This window comes from Copidosoma floridanum, unplaced genomic scaffold, assembly GCF_036245765.1.
Source record: "Copidosoma floridanum isolate Cflo_tuat_1 unplaced genomic scaffold, Cflo_Japanese_pri ptg000013l, whole genome shotgun sequence".
NCBI classification, from domain to species: Eukaryota; Metazoa; Arthropoda; class Insecta; order Hymenoptera; family Encyrtidae; genus Copidosoma; species Copidosoma floridanum.
In genome coordinates, this window is record NW_028321890.1 from 27,207,155 (window position 1) to 27,223,480 (window position 16,326).

A 16,326-nucleotide genomic window follows, 5' to 3' on the forward strand; every position below is an offset into this window, starting at 1 on the left:
TTTGTAAAATAAAATGGTGATCCCCACATCGATATACCGACGTTCTCGCGAGTAAGTATACAGGACGAGTCTGCTCGGCCCAGAAGGACCTCGATATTTCATCAATACGTAACAACTCGATCCGATCGGCGAGCGACATCATGAATAACTAATCATCGCAGCGATACAAATTTCGTGCTCGGAAATGAAATAAAAAAAAAAAGGAAAAAGGAAAAAAAAATGAATACAAGCGTCGTGCATTAGTAAATTCCCGAGAGACGGATATCAGACACACGCGGGGGCACGTACAATATAACGGCGTCCCTCGCGATCGAGCCCACACGAGCCTCGGGGGCGTATACGGTTATAATGTTAGTGCTGGAATATTCGATGTCGGCGCCCTCCGACGAATTGATGGATACGCACACCCTTCCACCTCCTTGTCCCCGCACCCCGAAAGTCGGGAAAAAAAGGAAGAGTCCTCCTCTCCTGAGTAACATCTAGCGACCCCTGGCGATTTTGTTGGGAGAAAAAACGCGGGAACGTGATGTCGGGGGGGGGGGGGGAATCGTTGGCTGTGGACTTTTCTTTTGGAGCAAGTGTAAGGATGGATGCACGAACCGTTCTTCGGAATGGTCTCTCGAGCATTCGGATGCTTTTGACTTTACTCCTGAGTATATTAGGCGAACGTTGCACCTGCGGGGCTGTGATTTTCTTGCCCGGTGCAGGGGACCTCCTTTGTTAGGGATCGCAAACGATGAGGTCACTGTTAACTTAGTTGCCGCCTATCTTTAATTTTCTTCTCATCATTTTTTCATCAGGGTTGTGGAGCCTTTCCTGCACAATGCAACCGTGCAACTGAATACCTGCTTTTTTTCTTCAGGCGTGGAAAATTGTGCAACCCCTGAAAATTGAGTTGGAAATGAAAACGTGGCAGATACTTCGCAATGACAAAATCGATGAAAAGAAAGAATAGTGTCTCCAGCCAACAATAAAAGACCATAAAAGTAGAAAAACAAAAAAAAAAGATACTTTGTGAAAACAAACAAGCAAAACACTCATTGTAGCTACTGGCTTCCAAGTTCGCTATAAAATCTCTCAGACAGGTCAAGCTAATAATTTCGTTTCGAGAGGCCGCTCGGCAAGTTCGATTTGAAAAAAAATATCGTCTCACGAGAGCTCGAGTGCCGATCATTCCTGTACAGCATCTCTCTCTTTCTCGGCTCAATCGTGCTCTCTCTTTCGAGAGTCCATAAAATTCAAAAGCTTTTGTACGGTCACCTTCTTGTGTTGGTGTACCGACTATTAAGAGCTTAAAATTCATTTCTGTCTGCTCTCCCTGTCCCACGAGCTTAAATACCCATGCGCCGGCTTCGACGAAGACAACACGAGATATAGGGTACAAGTACATCTTTCTCATTTCGATTCACTTCCACTTTCCTCCATTTCCATTTTCCCTTCTCTCTCTATCGACTCCATCCACGCTCTGCCTACACAGTCGTGTCACTTCCCATCGCGCCGACCCGCATGACCCACCCGACGCACCAGCTCTCCGATACAAGCCTGCATTGTGCACATGACACCGTACAACCTTTTTTGTTCTCTCTTCCTCTTTTTTTTTTTCTTCTACTTTCGAGGCTCTTATTGCTATGTTTTTTTTTTTTTTTTCCACCAAGACTGTTCCGTATGCGCGTGATAGCGCGCACGTACGCGTAATTTGTACGCTCGTCTTTTTCGCTGCCCACTGCTGTACAGCTTCTTTTCTTCTCATCTCTTTTATTTCCTCCAAATAGAACAAGTAGGGCAGCACGTGAATTTAGAAAATTTAGAGAATTCGGCTTCTTTTGCCTTTTATTTTATTGCTCCTTCACCTCCGCGGTGTGGTATAAATTACAGCGCTCGTGAATGATTTTTTTTTTGTTTCTCTCAGCTCGTCGATTGAAGCTTACGGTAATAGTAAAAGTCGAGATGAAGAGGGCCACTCGGCGTATAACTCGGTGTGCCCCTCGAGACGATTGCCTAAAACCGGAATACCGTCGCGGTCGTATTTATAGAATCAAGTCAAAGCGATCGACCAAAGCCAATATTTTCCAAAGAGCGCCGAGTGAGTCAGAATGTTATTTTCGTGCGTGTCCCGTCCAATGCACCGCATCTGGGCAACTATCTATCGATCGATCTCGTTCGATGCATTAGCTTTTTTCTTCTTCTTCTTCATTTTCTCGAGCCATAGCCAAATAATTTACTGGAAGTTTTGTATGTTACAGATTACATCTAAACTTTGGCCATTTACGTGAAAAGCTACGTATATGACGCGTCGCACGTATATATAAAGATGGTCCCTACACTTGACTGCCCAGCCTCGGACGAAACGCGATGCAAACAAACGCGCATGATTATTGTTTCTCGTTCTATGGTGTTCGGGTAACGCGATTCAGATATACGTGTACCTAATATCCACGCTCGCAGTTTATACGTCGCGGTCGATGATCATTTGTAGTGAATGTATATAAGTGCGTCGTTCAGGGGTGATGGGTGTATTTATGAACACGAGTGGCTGTAATTACATCGTCAATTATCGACTTTGTATCAACTGCGTATTGGGCTTGGAAGTGTAAGTGTCGAGGCGCTGAGGCAAACGCTTGTTGAGGCGTGTCGTAAGTTTTTTTTTTTTCTGTACATTTTTCTTGTAACCTATAAGAAGAAATTTTTTTTTTTTTGCACACTTAACGAGAAAGATAACGGTAGATTGCAAAAACTAAGAATTATTTATTAGTTAATCGATTAGTTCATTATTTCAAGAAAAAAAATATGATGTTTTCTTGTCATCGCGTACAGTATTAGTACAATTTTATTTAAGTACATTAAAATAGCACGTATCCATTACTCTGCAGTGATATGGGTATTCGAACCTGATTCAACCTTATTGTCAGCGTAGAAAACAATCTACTCTTTCAACTAAGATATTTCATTAGACCCCAAACGGAAAGTTTTACAATCCATATGACTTTAGTTAATAATGCAATATATATAATTGAACACTAAGTTCGTTACTGTTAAATCAAAATCAAAAAATTTTGCAACAGTATTGTAGAATTTGAATAGACTATCCGTACACCTATAAAATGTTGAAAAAGCCAATAGATTGATTAAAAGTACTGTGGAAAGTGAAAAAGAAAAAATACTCTTCTAAACTGATAATTGACAGTAAAGAAAAAAAAAAAAAACCTACCGACAAAGACATAACTGATGGTCTATTTGTGAATTTTCGTTGATTAATTAGTGTCTAAGATGACCAACTCTTAAAATTCTCAATGATAAATTTACAACCTGGTAACAATTTATTTTTCAGCTTCTTTTCCTAACAACAGCTTCATTAAATAATCTAGTGACTGCAGTATAAATATTTATCATTAAATTACATTTGAGCTTCTACGCAATAAATTAAAAATTACATAGCTGTACTCCGGTCTGCCGCTTCTATTTACATCTTCGCTTCATCCCACCTGAAAAGAAAAAGTACAGCGCCAAGAGAGCGTATGTACCAATTAGCGCGCAAAAAAATGGCTCAGCGGAGGATGATTAATAAAAAATTTCGCGCTCCGTCGGAGTCGAGCGCAGCAGGAGTATTATCAATATCACAGAGAAAAGTGTGGCTGCAAGAGATAATACGCGTTTGATTATCTTCTCTTTGGCGCTGTTCCTTTGTCGGACGCCAATAAGCCGTGTGCCCTGATGAAGAGACGACGGTGCATTCGCTTGGCCAGAAGGAATAGTTGCGTGCTCCCTTGTACATATAAATATACATGTATGTATACAATACACGCTGCATTGCTTCCACTCGCGCTTGAACGCGCATTTGTACCCATAGGTTACCATCCCCGTGTGGCCACTGGTGCAGTATCCTCCCCTTTTACTGTCCACCACCTTTACTTTTGCAACCAACACGGAGCTTCGGATGCCCACCCTCCACTTGTACGTTCTACCTAGTTGTATTTTTCCCCTCTGATTTGTGTTATTTATCGCTGATACCTACTTGTACTTTGTGCGAGCTCGAGTTTTCCGTGGAAACATTTTTCGCTTAACCGAGCGCGTAACCCTCGGCGAGATAAAAGTTACGACTTGATAGCTCGAGGAGGAAGAAGAAGAAAAAACAGCTCAAGAGACGTTACAACTTTACAATTTATTAGCGTTTCATTTGCGTTTGAGTAACCGTGCGAGCTCTTTTTTTTTTTTTTCCAACCGATTCTTTCTTTGTCCATTCATCCGTGGTATTTTTTCTTCCTCTCCACTGTTTCGCCGTCACGTCCGAGTGAACCTGCTCTTCAAAGGAAATTAATAATTATCCTCCGCACTGAAAGAAAATTCCTTAGAATCATGAAAATACGCACTGCAATAGTTTCAAGCAAACAATACCTTGAAATGACATACATTTTCTCACTCTGAAAAAAAAAAAATGTTTTTCCTTTCTTTTATTATTATTACTAAGGAAACAATAATCTTAATGTAAATAAAAAAAAGAAACGTTACCTCGTTTAAAAAAAAATACTCGTTGTTACTATTTTAGTAAATATTTTTCTGGTTCTAAGAAATTGTTTGTCCCAAAGTGTGGTACGTAGTGTTGTTCTTACCAGTCCTCAACTCGATCCTTTGATTTATCCACGCGAACCCGCGGTGTCCCCATAATTTGTACACTCGGAACATACGAGAGCTCAAGCTCACCCGTGTCCGTTGAAAAGCACTCGTTACCCCCATTACCTTCTCCAATCTTCGAAATGATCGAGCTTCGGTCCCGGTCAGTAGTAACAGACCAAACACGGTAAGACATCGGTCAGCCACGCATGTAATCACCGGGACTTTAAGCACAGCTCCCCCATCGCAGCGTTAGTTATGCACAAAGCAACCGATCCCGAGATTACGCGTTGGTCCCAACTGAGGTTGGCTCATACAAGCGCTTGAAGAAAAAAATAGTACCTTGCCTACCTTTATAATCCCCCTTATTTTGTCTTTCCATGCAAATTCGGGCCATTGGAAGAAGGAAAAAAAAAAAAAAAAAAAAAAAGGGATGGGTAGGGGAAAAACGGAAGAGTAAAGAGGGCACACGTGCGAGTGCACATCGGGTGAAGAGAGGCGCGAAACAAAGAGCGCATTACCGCCAGGCGTCGCTCGAACGCACATAGACGCGCGCGCTCGTACCCCATCAGCTGTTAATACATACGTTCGACGTCGACGATACAGGGATGAAAGAAAGAGAAAAAAATAAGAAAAGAAGAAGGGGGAGAAAAAAAATAGAATAACGTATTGTACCCACGCTAGGTGTATACCGTACGTTGGTGGGGGGGTTGTAGCAAAGAGACGTCGAGCGTAGGAAAAAGGGAGGTGGGGGGGAAGCTCCGAGGAAGCGGGCGGGAGAGGGCGTCGGTGGTATATTTGCGCAGGGTCGTCCAATAGGGCGGTAGTATCGTCGCAGCGAGCGTCGCGTCCGCGTCTCCTCCGTGTTGCGCTGGTTCTCAGTCAACTCCGACGGCTGCCAACAGCTGCTCCACTCTACCGAGCTTTCGGCTTGTATACGTACGACATATATACACGCGGAGCTTTTCGCTGCCAAGCCGGCTGTGTTGTACGTACAATATTCGTACTTATATACATACATGTGTGTATATATGTAACGTGAAAATGACACAGTAGAGTAGCAGTAAAGGGGCACTGCACGGAGTTTGTGAGCGAGTGTGTACATAACATATCTATACGTGTGTAGGTGTTGTGCGGGCCAGTATGGTATAGAAAAGTCGTTGGCGAGTATATTAATAGAAAAAAGGGGCGCACTGCACGCGAGCGCGGCGAAAGAATTACGTACTCGTAGAAGAGGAGGAGAGAAACAGTCTCGTGTCGGACGCGCTCACAAGCAGTTTTCTTTTTTTCTTCTCCCCCCCGACGTTGTACGCGTGATCGTGGCACGTTAAACGCTTCGTACGTGCAAATTTGAAGTTTCGATGGCTGCTGATGGATCATCCGAGGATGTGGTGTGGCCTCGGTGCGAGTAGTTGTAAGGTACACAAGGTGGAAGAAGGAGGAACCGGACGAGAGGACGAGTGATCGGGACAAAAGTGAGTAGAACAGGTGTCCGACGCGCCCTTTGTATCGCTCCAAGCTTTTTTTTTCCTCTTCCGACCGCAAGCTCTTTCTGCTCCCGTTTTTTTTTTCTCGTTTTTTTTTTGTTCTCGTTCTTCCATTCCTGTTTCCCAATGGTTCTGTGTGCATGTTTGCCAGACCGCGCTAGGGGTGGCTTTCGGGATTGCTCGCGGAAAAGGTGGGTTGGATGCCCGCAATACGTTTGTGCCCGTGTATACAAAATGTACGTATACGTGTGCGCGGGTGGGTGTGCAAGAGCAGAGAGTCGAGCTTTTCACCGACGAATGTGCGTAAATACAGACGGGGAGGAAAAGCTCCCCCGATAGCCCGGCGATTCTCTTTCCATGGGCTTTTTTCCTTTGTTGTTTTTTTCTTTTTTTTTTTTCGTTTATCTTTTTCACGAGCAGGGGACGATGAGTCTTTTTTTTCGGGCGGGTGATCTGTTTTTTATGCGACCGTGTTTTGTGTTCTCGTGCACAAGTGATCGGCGGCCTTTAGTTGCGTTGCGAAGGGTTGCGTTTCGAGTATCCGTAAAAACACCCCTTCCAATATTATTTGTAATTGTACGATCATATTATTTAAAGATACCGCACGCTAATAGTGACTGCACTTTCGTTTGAAATTATACTAGCCGTCAGATATCTTTAACGGTTTATAATTAGATCGGCTTTAAAACATTAAAGGCCACATTAGAGAGCGTAACGATTTTTGGGCACGGCAAGCCCGAGTTACGTGCGCGCGGCCGATCATAAATCTTCGATAGAGCTTTCAAAACGATTATTAATACATTGACGATGAAAGAAGTAACGCCAAAGTGCCGTCCTATACAGTTTTTTTTCTTTTCTTTTTTTATATTGTAGTGCTCTACGTCCGGCTTCTTTAATAAGGGCACTACTATGGGCACTTAGCACTTGGGAAAGGGACAAGGAAAGGGATGGGAGGGGGGTAGGAGGAAATTAGGCAATTTTTGCTACGAGAAGGTCGCCTGGGGGACGAAAAACCCTGTAAATTTAAAAGGGCCAGAGGTGGTATTTTACTGTGAGATTGAATTTCTGCTGCACAGAAGTTGACTCGGTGAGATAAACAATCGACGAAATTCAATTGCCGCAATCAGGTAATTTACAAAGCTATTTTCTTCTTCCACCTTGAATCAACGTGCCCTTCAAGTCCATGGCTCCGCGTAAGATTATCCCTCGACAAATCATTAGAGCGACAGTCGCGAGAATCATCAGCTCGCAAGCTAAACTCTATGAATTTTTTTAGCTCCGAAACTCTGTGTGTATACATACCTACGCGAGCTTTATCCATCTCGAGAGTGTTAAAAATTTCTTTACGACAGTGGCACTAAAAAAAGCTCTTGGGCGTCGCTATCGGCGCTACCGTGCGCGCGTACCTCATACTTATCTCGTATTCAACCGCTCGAGGGTCCCATCCGACTGTATTATACATTATGCTGCAGGGGCGTTGTGCTCGACACGGGGAGACAACGCGGGTGAAATGAACACGCGAGAGCTTTCGTCAATTTTTTTTTTTCATCCCCGCCCCCCTTGTCGGCAGAGCAGCACCTTTTCTCGTCAAAGGGGCCAAACTATGGTGTGTGTGTGTATCTGTCATTTTTTTTTCTCTGAAATAAAATAAACCATCCTTGCTGGGAGCCGGGATGGGTAAACACCAGAGAAAAATTTCACAAGCTCCCCCTCGCCCGTGCCCATGTAGCAAAGCTTCAAAGCATATCGCGAATCTCTGAACTTTTGGGGGAGAAAAAAAATCAAATAAACAAACAAATCCGTAGCGCCCACCACCCGTACTCGCGTGGCTCTTTCGACTCAAATTTTTCCACCCTTCGATTTCCCGCTGATGTTCGAGCTGGAAAAAAAAAGACCCTGCAGCTGGCTATCGATTTCCGTTTTTCGCGTTTTCGCGAGCTCTCCGAGGAAAAAGCTCTCGTGCTTGTGTGCGGCTGTCCTTCTGCGTGCTCACGTGTGCTTGTATATAAATGCGGGACTGTACCGCAGCCGCGAGAACAATGTCACTTTGTGTGCTGGATGATGGAGAGAGAGAGAGAGAGAGTATATCGCCGGAGCTTTGTGTATTCGCTCTCTTGCTGTGGATCAATTTTTCCTCAGAATCATACAGGGTTTAAGGACAATGTTGATGTTAATGCGTTTTGTTGGACTTTGCTAGCTAAGTGGTTAGTTTGTCGGAACATCGTAGTGGTATCCGATACCAATTACGTTGATTAACGCGTTATTTCCGTGAGATCTTGAACATTTCAAGCTCTGATGAGGATTTTAGTACTGTCATTTTACATATTCAAGACTACTAGCGTGTCTGTAACTTGTATAGGAATGCCGTTTTCTCCTTGGATTGTTCACTTGAAACATAGATTTTTTGCACACAAATTTAAAACGTAGTGAAACAAATAAAAGTAAAGAAAAAAATAATAGTTTCAACTCATTTTCCGGCTTTGGTATTCATTTTAAAGATAAAATAGTGAAATTTTTTGTTTTGAGTAATGATAAACATTTTGCAGGGATGAAAAATTTTTTATTTAGCACAATGTCAGTGGTACTGGGGGCACCGATTCGTTTCCAGGATTCATGAGTTGAATATTGTTTGTATTTAATTACAAAATAAGCTAAACAGAAGGTGGGAGCGGGAAAAAAAAAAATCAATGTACATAAATAACGGACACCCTACCCGTAGGTAAACACAATCAACAAATTGAAAACTCACCGTGTCTGTTTGTTTATTTTTTTTATCACCGAGACAGGCGCTAAAGTGCAGTACATCGAAAACAGAGAGCCAGGAAACAAAAAACAACAACAATAACACACAGCGAGTAGGTACATAAAAAAAAAAAAAAAAAAAAAATCTGGAAGCAATCCAACTCAGCAGCGATCAATGGCACTCGCCAGCAAATCACGCGCATACATTTCAATGATTGTCAAACATTAGTTGTCCATTGAAAAATTACCATCCACACACACGCGGACGCAATTTATAAGACACGTGCTTACGCTCTCATTCAAGTTATTATGTAAATTCTCGGCAAATCGAGTCTCAGGTACATAGGAATAGATGTGCTACAACGGCAGCTGGTGCACATATAGGTGTATAGCACCACTTCCGACATAACGACGGTGCGCCCATATAATCTAATCTGCACGGGTTCGACATTGCACATGTGAGGGATTGCTTCGTCAAAGTCGTCAGTGAGTCCAGACACAATTATATAATTTCAATGAAAATTTTATTTCTGGGTAGATGTGATTGGTTTTGGTTACAAAATTTATTGTTTAACACTATTAACAATACAATGTTAAGAAATAACTTGTTTTATAAAAATAATACAATACATATCAAATACAATGAATGTTGTAAAGTATTTGAAATCTAATACTTGAATATTTTTTATTTATTTTTCATTTTCGCATTTAAATACCTTGTTTTTGCTGGAAAAAAGTTTTTGTTAAGTACTATGTTATAGATAGTAAAAAAATTGGTAAAAAATTATATTTAAAACAATTGAAAAAATATCCATACCCAAGTGTATCAATTACGTGGTTCCGAAATAAATTAAAATTGGTTTTTTTATTCATCTGCCTTTAAAAATTGTAATTTAACTGCAATATACATTTACAAAGCCGAAAAATGTTGCAGGGAAATAAATTTTACCCCACTTGAAAATTTGCAAATTTCGCGTATAGCAGCCTTAACCACACGTATAACTTGTGATGGATGTATTTCAACGCAACAGTTAACACGAAAGCTTTGTTCACATGTACGTTGTTTAACATTTTGTAAATTTTTGACTAAAATTTACCAAAAAAAGGTATATGTTTTTTTTTTTGGTATTCGCGCCACATGATATTGAAAACAAAAAAAAACCTGCCGGAACAACGAGCGAGTACGAATGAGGTACGGTACCGAAGAGTATAGCTGAGCTTCTTCCTGCTCTCTTAGTTGGGAAGCCTATTATTCTCCCAACTCTGCCGAGAGATAAGGGCTGCTCGTGCTTAATGATGCAGCTTCAGCTCGTTACTGGGATAACTTTCTATTTTTTTTTTTTTCTCCCCCTCTAAGCTACGGTTCCTCCCGGTGCGTTTGTTTCATTCTTGGCTTACCAAGTGCATGCAAATGCGCAGCACGACCGAGTGATGATTTACTTGTTTAACGTTTATAGCTGGTCGAGGAAAAAAAAAGGGGCCGTTTCCGCAACTGTATTTCATGCGTGGGAATTTTTTGTGACCACCGTATACGACGCGCAATTCCGTTTGATGTATTTGCGGCTCGTGTGCGTTTTATACCCCCTCGACGTAATGCATCTTCGGTATTTACGGGTCCGTTTGTACTTCACCTCTCGCACGTGTATGCTCGCGCGCTGGTGTAATATTCATGCAGCTTTTTTCGGAACTCCGAGTCCTCGGTTGCCCCCCCCACCCCACCCCTCTCGCGAGTTCACATTATCGAGTGGATCGCTTTAAAAATAACTAATTTATGCGTCCCCGGCCTGGTTTTCGCTGAATTTCAAATATACTTGGGCCTAAAGTGAAAAGCACTCGAATAAGCGCGGTTTTACCAATTACGATTTTTACTCCGTTTAATCTTGCAACAATTCGACGGCAACTGTGAAAATACCTGTGTAATGATTGGACGACGAGGTGGAAGGAAATGAAAAAAAAAGAGGAGCGGAAGCTCGAGGGCAGCACATCAGAGCCGATAAACGGGAGAAATTAATAAACCGCCGCTCGCCGAGTGACACATGTGCACTGGAGATTCGCACCGACACAAACATTCACCTTGAGAGACGGGGATGAGGAGCTTTGGGTCAAGGTCGGGGATGAGCTAGCTCTCGACACGAACGAGAGCGCAATAGTGGCGCGAGTGTCAGCCCGTGGTATACGTACCAACCCTCGAAAAAACGAGGCCTCCGCCAGCGTGTCGGAGGGTCGCCGGCCCCGTTCGCGCGATTTATTAGTCCTCCGTCCAACTGAGCCGCCCACCGACAAATAATACGTAAGAACACGAAGAGATGAGTTTCGACTAGAGAAAACGATCGAGCTGTATTGTGTAGCCTCCCTCTCTGTCTTTTGTGAGCTACGACTTTCTTTGCTCGATTGATTTCGTAATTACGGTGGGTGCAGGGAAATTTGCGGACGACGTACTCCCGATAGTCGAAGCGAAGATGGCCGGTGAAAACCAAACAAACCAAAGAGCAGGACGGGGGCGAGGGAAAAGTGTATTTGCCCGATGGCGCGAGAATAAAGCTCTATCAAGAGGAGATCCGAATTGAAATCAACAGTTGTCGCGTCCTTTTTCCCCTCGGCCGGAGTTCTTTCCCTCGTTTCCCCGGCGTACACCCCGTGTTTTATTAGTCCCTTACGTGACGCGAGTCTCCACTCCTCCTCTCTCGCCGTTGTTCCCCAATTCTTCCCAGCTCGCGTGTGTCTCTTTTCCCAGCTCGCTGTGTCACATCGATTTTCCAAGTTTTACCCGCATTATGTTTGCTCCCTACCCGTTCCTTCTTTCGAGCACATGTGCGAGGAGGAAAAAAAAAATTCACGGTTGCCCCTCCAGCTGAATTGCTCAGCTCTTTTTTTTTTTTTCTTTTTTACACAGTGCAGGGTGTTTTTTCACATTCCTGTACTCGGATGAAAATGTTGCCTCGACATCGTGTGTAATTATCGATGCACTGGCCGTACATTACACGCTTGCCGGATCGATACACCCGCGGGGCATGGAGGGAGTGTAAAGAGAAAGAGAGAAAAAAAAATCCTACAGTGACGAAAAATATACAGGAGGGGAAAAAAGTAGGGCAACGCACGCGGGAGGACAAGCATAGTCGGAGAAACAGCGGTTGGAGATGGAGGGGAAAACTTTCGTCAGCCCGGCAAATAAAAGTTACACGTGGCTGCTCGTGTAGTAACATGATTTTGTCATTCGAGCCCGTGTATACTTCAGCCCCACTCGTGTATCGTCCATCCGTCACTTTTCGCGTATAATCCTTTTTCTTTTTTCCACGCACTCGCCCCGCCTCTCGTCCATTGTGATAATTCCGTTTAAAAATTCATTGCCTCCCTTCAGTGCGTATGTGTCGAGCCAATTGGTACTGAAAGGGTCGTACTCAATGTGCGCCCTCGATAATTGATTTCATGGAAATAGATTGCCAGCGGCGGGGAGAGAGAAAAAAAAAAAAAAAAAAAAGAACCGATAACCCATTGTTTTGCGCGTTACGCTGAAATATTAATAATAATAATAAACAAAAAGCTCTCTCTTTTCGAGGATTCTCCCACTCTGCTCGCTTGTTGTATTTGTGTTTACATTCATTAGCTCGCCATGAATGGTGTAAAGTGACTGCCGAGGATTTTGAAAAGTGATTCTCGGCAGCCTGAACTTGCACGGAGAAAATTATTAAAGGACGAGTAGAAGCTCGCTCTTGTACTTTGAAACGGAGAAGAAAGGATGCGTTTGGAGATGAAGTACAATTTTTGTTCATATTTTCCGTGGACTCGGTTACAAATCGGTCATTCGCGTAGCACCCGACACGTGAGCCCGCGTCCGCGTGAAACGAGAGTCACGCGCCACCACCTATCCCCGCGTGTAAGCGCCTATTCGGCACTTTGCAAGCCAAACAGCCCCGAAGCGTCAAGTACGCTGGCAACTTCTTCCCGTCTTCTTCGGACTAAATATTTCTCCGGGCATGGCCAAACATGCACGAAAGGAAGCCCCTACCGTTCGTCGACAAAAACAAAACACGGCGAGGATCAATACAACCACCCCATACCACCCTCTTGTTATCCGTAGGAAAGAAAATCGGCCCCCTGAGGGACCAGGGGGTATACATACACAGGGAGCGCTAATAAAAATCACAAAGGAAACAATAATAGCCCCCAGAGCCGGGGCGCGTGGGTTATGAATTTCCAGGAGTTTTCCTCGAGGATGCCCCGTTAAAGTGGCGCGGTATCTCTGGTACGCATGTCGACTCTCGAGCGATAAACAATGTTCAGCGGGGAGTTCGAGCGGAGCGATAAGAGGACAACGGGAGCGTATACAATCGGTGGGCGATGAATCTCGACGGAACTCTGCCGAAGCAGGTGATGAAAAAAAAAAAAAAAAAAAAAAAAGTAGGGGAACGCGCATAAAATCGCAAGAGCCGTGCAGTAAAGTGGGCCCAATGTACAGAGGCGGGGAAGGGATCGATGAGCGGGTGGAACGGGTATATACATGTACAGGAGGGAAGCCAAGGCGCTCTCCCACTTTTTACGATCGCAATCGGAACGCAAACTCGACTGTATGGGTACTGATTTCCCGATTGCGCCTCGGATACGCTTTTTTTTTTTTTTACAGTTTCGCTCGCCGTTTGTCCCCGTCTCCTTCTAGCCCCGTGTTTTTCCGCACCAGTGTCACCTGCTTTGACGGTAAGTGCGACACAAACATACATATATACACTAGGCCCCAGAGGTGGGGGATCTCCATTCCCGTGTATCGAGACTGCGAGGGAAAAGCCAAAAACCTCCCCCACCCTCGTGGCCTCAAACGATTCTCATTAGCCGTCAAACAGCGTATCTTCGATACAGGTATGTACAGCCGGTGCAATCAACGCGGGTGGGCCAAAATTGCCCGCAGATCCCATCGACGGACAGCCCCGATTCGTGGTGGCCCCGACCCCTATGCTCGTTTGCGCATAAACACACACCTCCGCTGCACGACATTGTCCAGCCATGCATCTATGTATGGTGTACCTCAGAGGAGACTAGTTTGGGGGCAGACGATAAGGTCCAACGTGGAGGAGATGCGTGCGTATGGACACCGCAGACGTCGAGCGTCGAAGGGGGAGGAATTAAGCTCTGCTGACAATTAAGAGCGATATTGGAGGCTGAGCTGTTGGTGTATTGACCGTTTGGCTGTCAGTCCTCCCTACGCTCCTGTTACACGTTGTATCGAGAGTCGAGAGACAGGCGTTTTTCCACGCCGGTGGTGATGACCTGAAGGGAAATTCTCGTCCTCGTGCAGATTTTATCTGGCCCAGGAATTAATCAAGACGACAGATGATCGTTCGCCCACCGTAAATGGATCCTTGGGATATATATATATGTGTATACATTATCCGAAAGCAGCTCGGAACGCCTGTCGGGATGAATAATAAGTCCCCGCGAAAGAGCCCGGATTAAATCTCTTTCTCCCCGGAGCTGAAGCTTCTTTCTCCCTCTTTTTCGTTTCTTCGGCACTTTATTCTTTTAACCCCCGAAAGTGGCAGCGATTCGCTTGGTTCTACGAGGGGTTGAGGGGGTAATTTTCTTCGAGGAGTTGTGAATCTTCGCGCCAGAAAAGAAACGAAGGAAAAAAAATGGCACGACCGGGCGCTTGGCGTCTATCGAGCGATGAGCTTTGTTGATCGGCCGATCTTTGTATTTTAGTTTTTGCTAAGCGAAGAAAACAAAAAAAGAGCAATATCATGCGATAGAATATAGTCCGTACCGTTGACGAAAGTCCAACTCGTACGAACTTGAAGTACGCAAGATTGTCCATCACGAGAAAGGCTGGGCGAGAAAAAAAGGTACCACCGACGTACCAACATCGCCATATGCACTTGCCAAAACAAGCCCCATATCTTTGCCATGTAGCCATCAGTTGTACGTCATCGGATGGTGGAAACTCCATTTGGCCGTATGTATACAGTTTTGGCGACAGGGGCAAAGCGGCAAAGAGAAATCTGTGCGAACTTCCGACCGTGAGAGCGAGAAATTTCGACAGATGGTATATATTATACATGTGTACGTGTGCCCCCCCTCTCTATTTCTGCGGATGCACATGTATATTTACGCGTGGTGCAGATAAATGCGCTCGGCTAGATAACCGGAGCTACTTTGCACGCTTTCTATACACACAATCTCTGGAAGCGCGGCTTTTCTATTGAGGGTGGGCCGGGGCCGCGGGAGGGAGGGAGGGGAAAAGATGGCGAGAGAGAGAGAGAGCCGTAAAATATAGGTTAAGGTCTCGTTTAGTTCGCTCGCATCACAATGAGAGCACAGCAGCAGTTGGATAGCTCGTACACGTGCATATCATACGTACATGTATCGAGCTTTTTGGAGCGTGTTTTCAGAGACCAGAGTCCTCTCTCTCCACCACCTTCTCTTGACTTTTTTTTTCTCTCCCACCCCCTCCATTCGGTCGAATGACTTTTTTTTATCTTACCTTCCCCCCCCCCCACTGATTCATAGAAACGTGCAGGGCGGTGTTCAAATGCGTCTTGTTTTGCTGCTTACATTTTATATTCGAGTCGTTTTTTTTTATGTTCATCCGCCCGATAATCTTTGGCTTTTGCTCCAAGATTTTCAGTGGATTTTTTTGTACATTATGTTATCGGGACTAGGACTTCCAAGTGACCCTTGCCTGAACAATCGAATTCATTACATCAATATGGCTCTGGTAGTCACTTTATTCCTCTCCCAGTCCGGTTAATGCCACGTTTCTAATTAATCATATCAGTCATGAGTAATTAAGCCTTGTTCTCTTGGCGGTTTAATCATTTATGGTTACAATGTGATTGTAATATGAACAATGTTACGGACGTCGGTCATTTTTAGCTGGTATTGTGGCCTGTGAATTAAAAAAACAAATAAAACTCTGGGTAGGAAGAATCAATAAAAAAAACTCGCTAATCTTATCGCAAAAGCTTATCATGTATGTGCATTTCTGTTACGCAACATTTTTCACATTGTGTGACACAATAATTTGGGACAACAATAATAGGTTTTCTCGTGAATTTTAATATCCTTGAAACCTTTCACTTTGAACACGTTTTTACGTTTCAATGAAAACTTTACCATTTTTTAATACCAACGACGAAAGATTTTATCTCGTCGACTAATTAGCTTTAATTTATTGGAATTTTAATTTGCTTTGTATCCAACCAAATTTAATATTTTCAAAATGTATAAATTTCACCAAGTTCCATACATTAATTTGCTATTCACAAAATAATACTCCAAACTATCAGGTATACATTAATTATAGATATATGTATGACCCGTGACATTCGTTCAAATCGATATAGAATTTCTATAATTCACAAATTTGATTGACGAGCACATAATATGACATACACTATGTTGGCAATCTTCATTATATTGGCATTACAATTTCGTAATTTCTCGTTTGTACGGCGAATTAAAGCCCACAAACGAATAGTATCAGGATACACGATTCGTTAAT

The 16,326-nt window shown here is 43.7% G+C and overlaps 1 protein-coding gene across 1 annotated transcript in view; it reads left to right on the forward strand.

Moving 5' to 3' along the window:
* The first annotated feature begins 5,456 nt into the window (after positions 1–5,456).
* The window catches only part of LOC106647402 (1-phosphatidylinositol 4,5-bisphosphate phosphodiesterase epsilon-1), a 111,924-nt gene continuing 101,054 nt past the window's right edge, over positions 5,457–16,326 (forward strand). The window contains exon 1 of the mRNA XM_089591074.1: positions 5,457–6,083. The gene's annotated coding sequence lies outside the window, so the exon portion shown is untranslated. The remainder of the gene's footprint in view (positions 6,084–16,326) is intronic.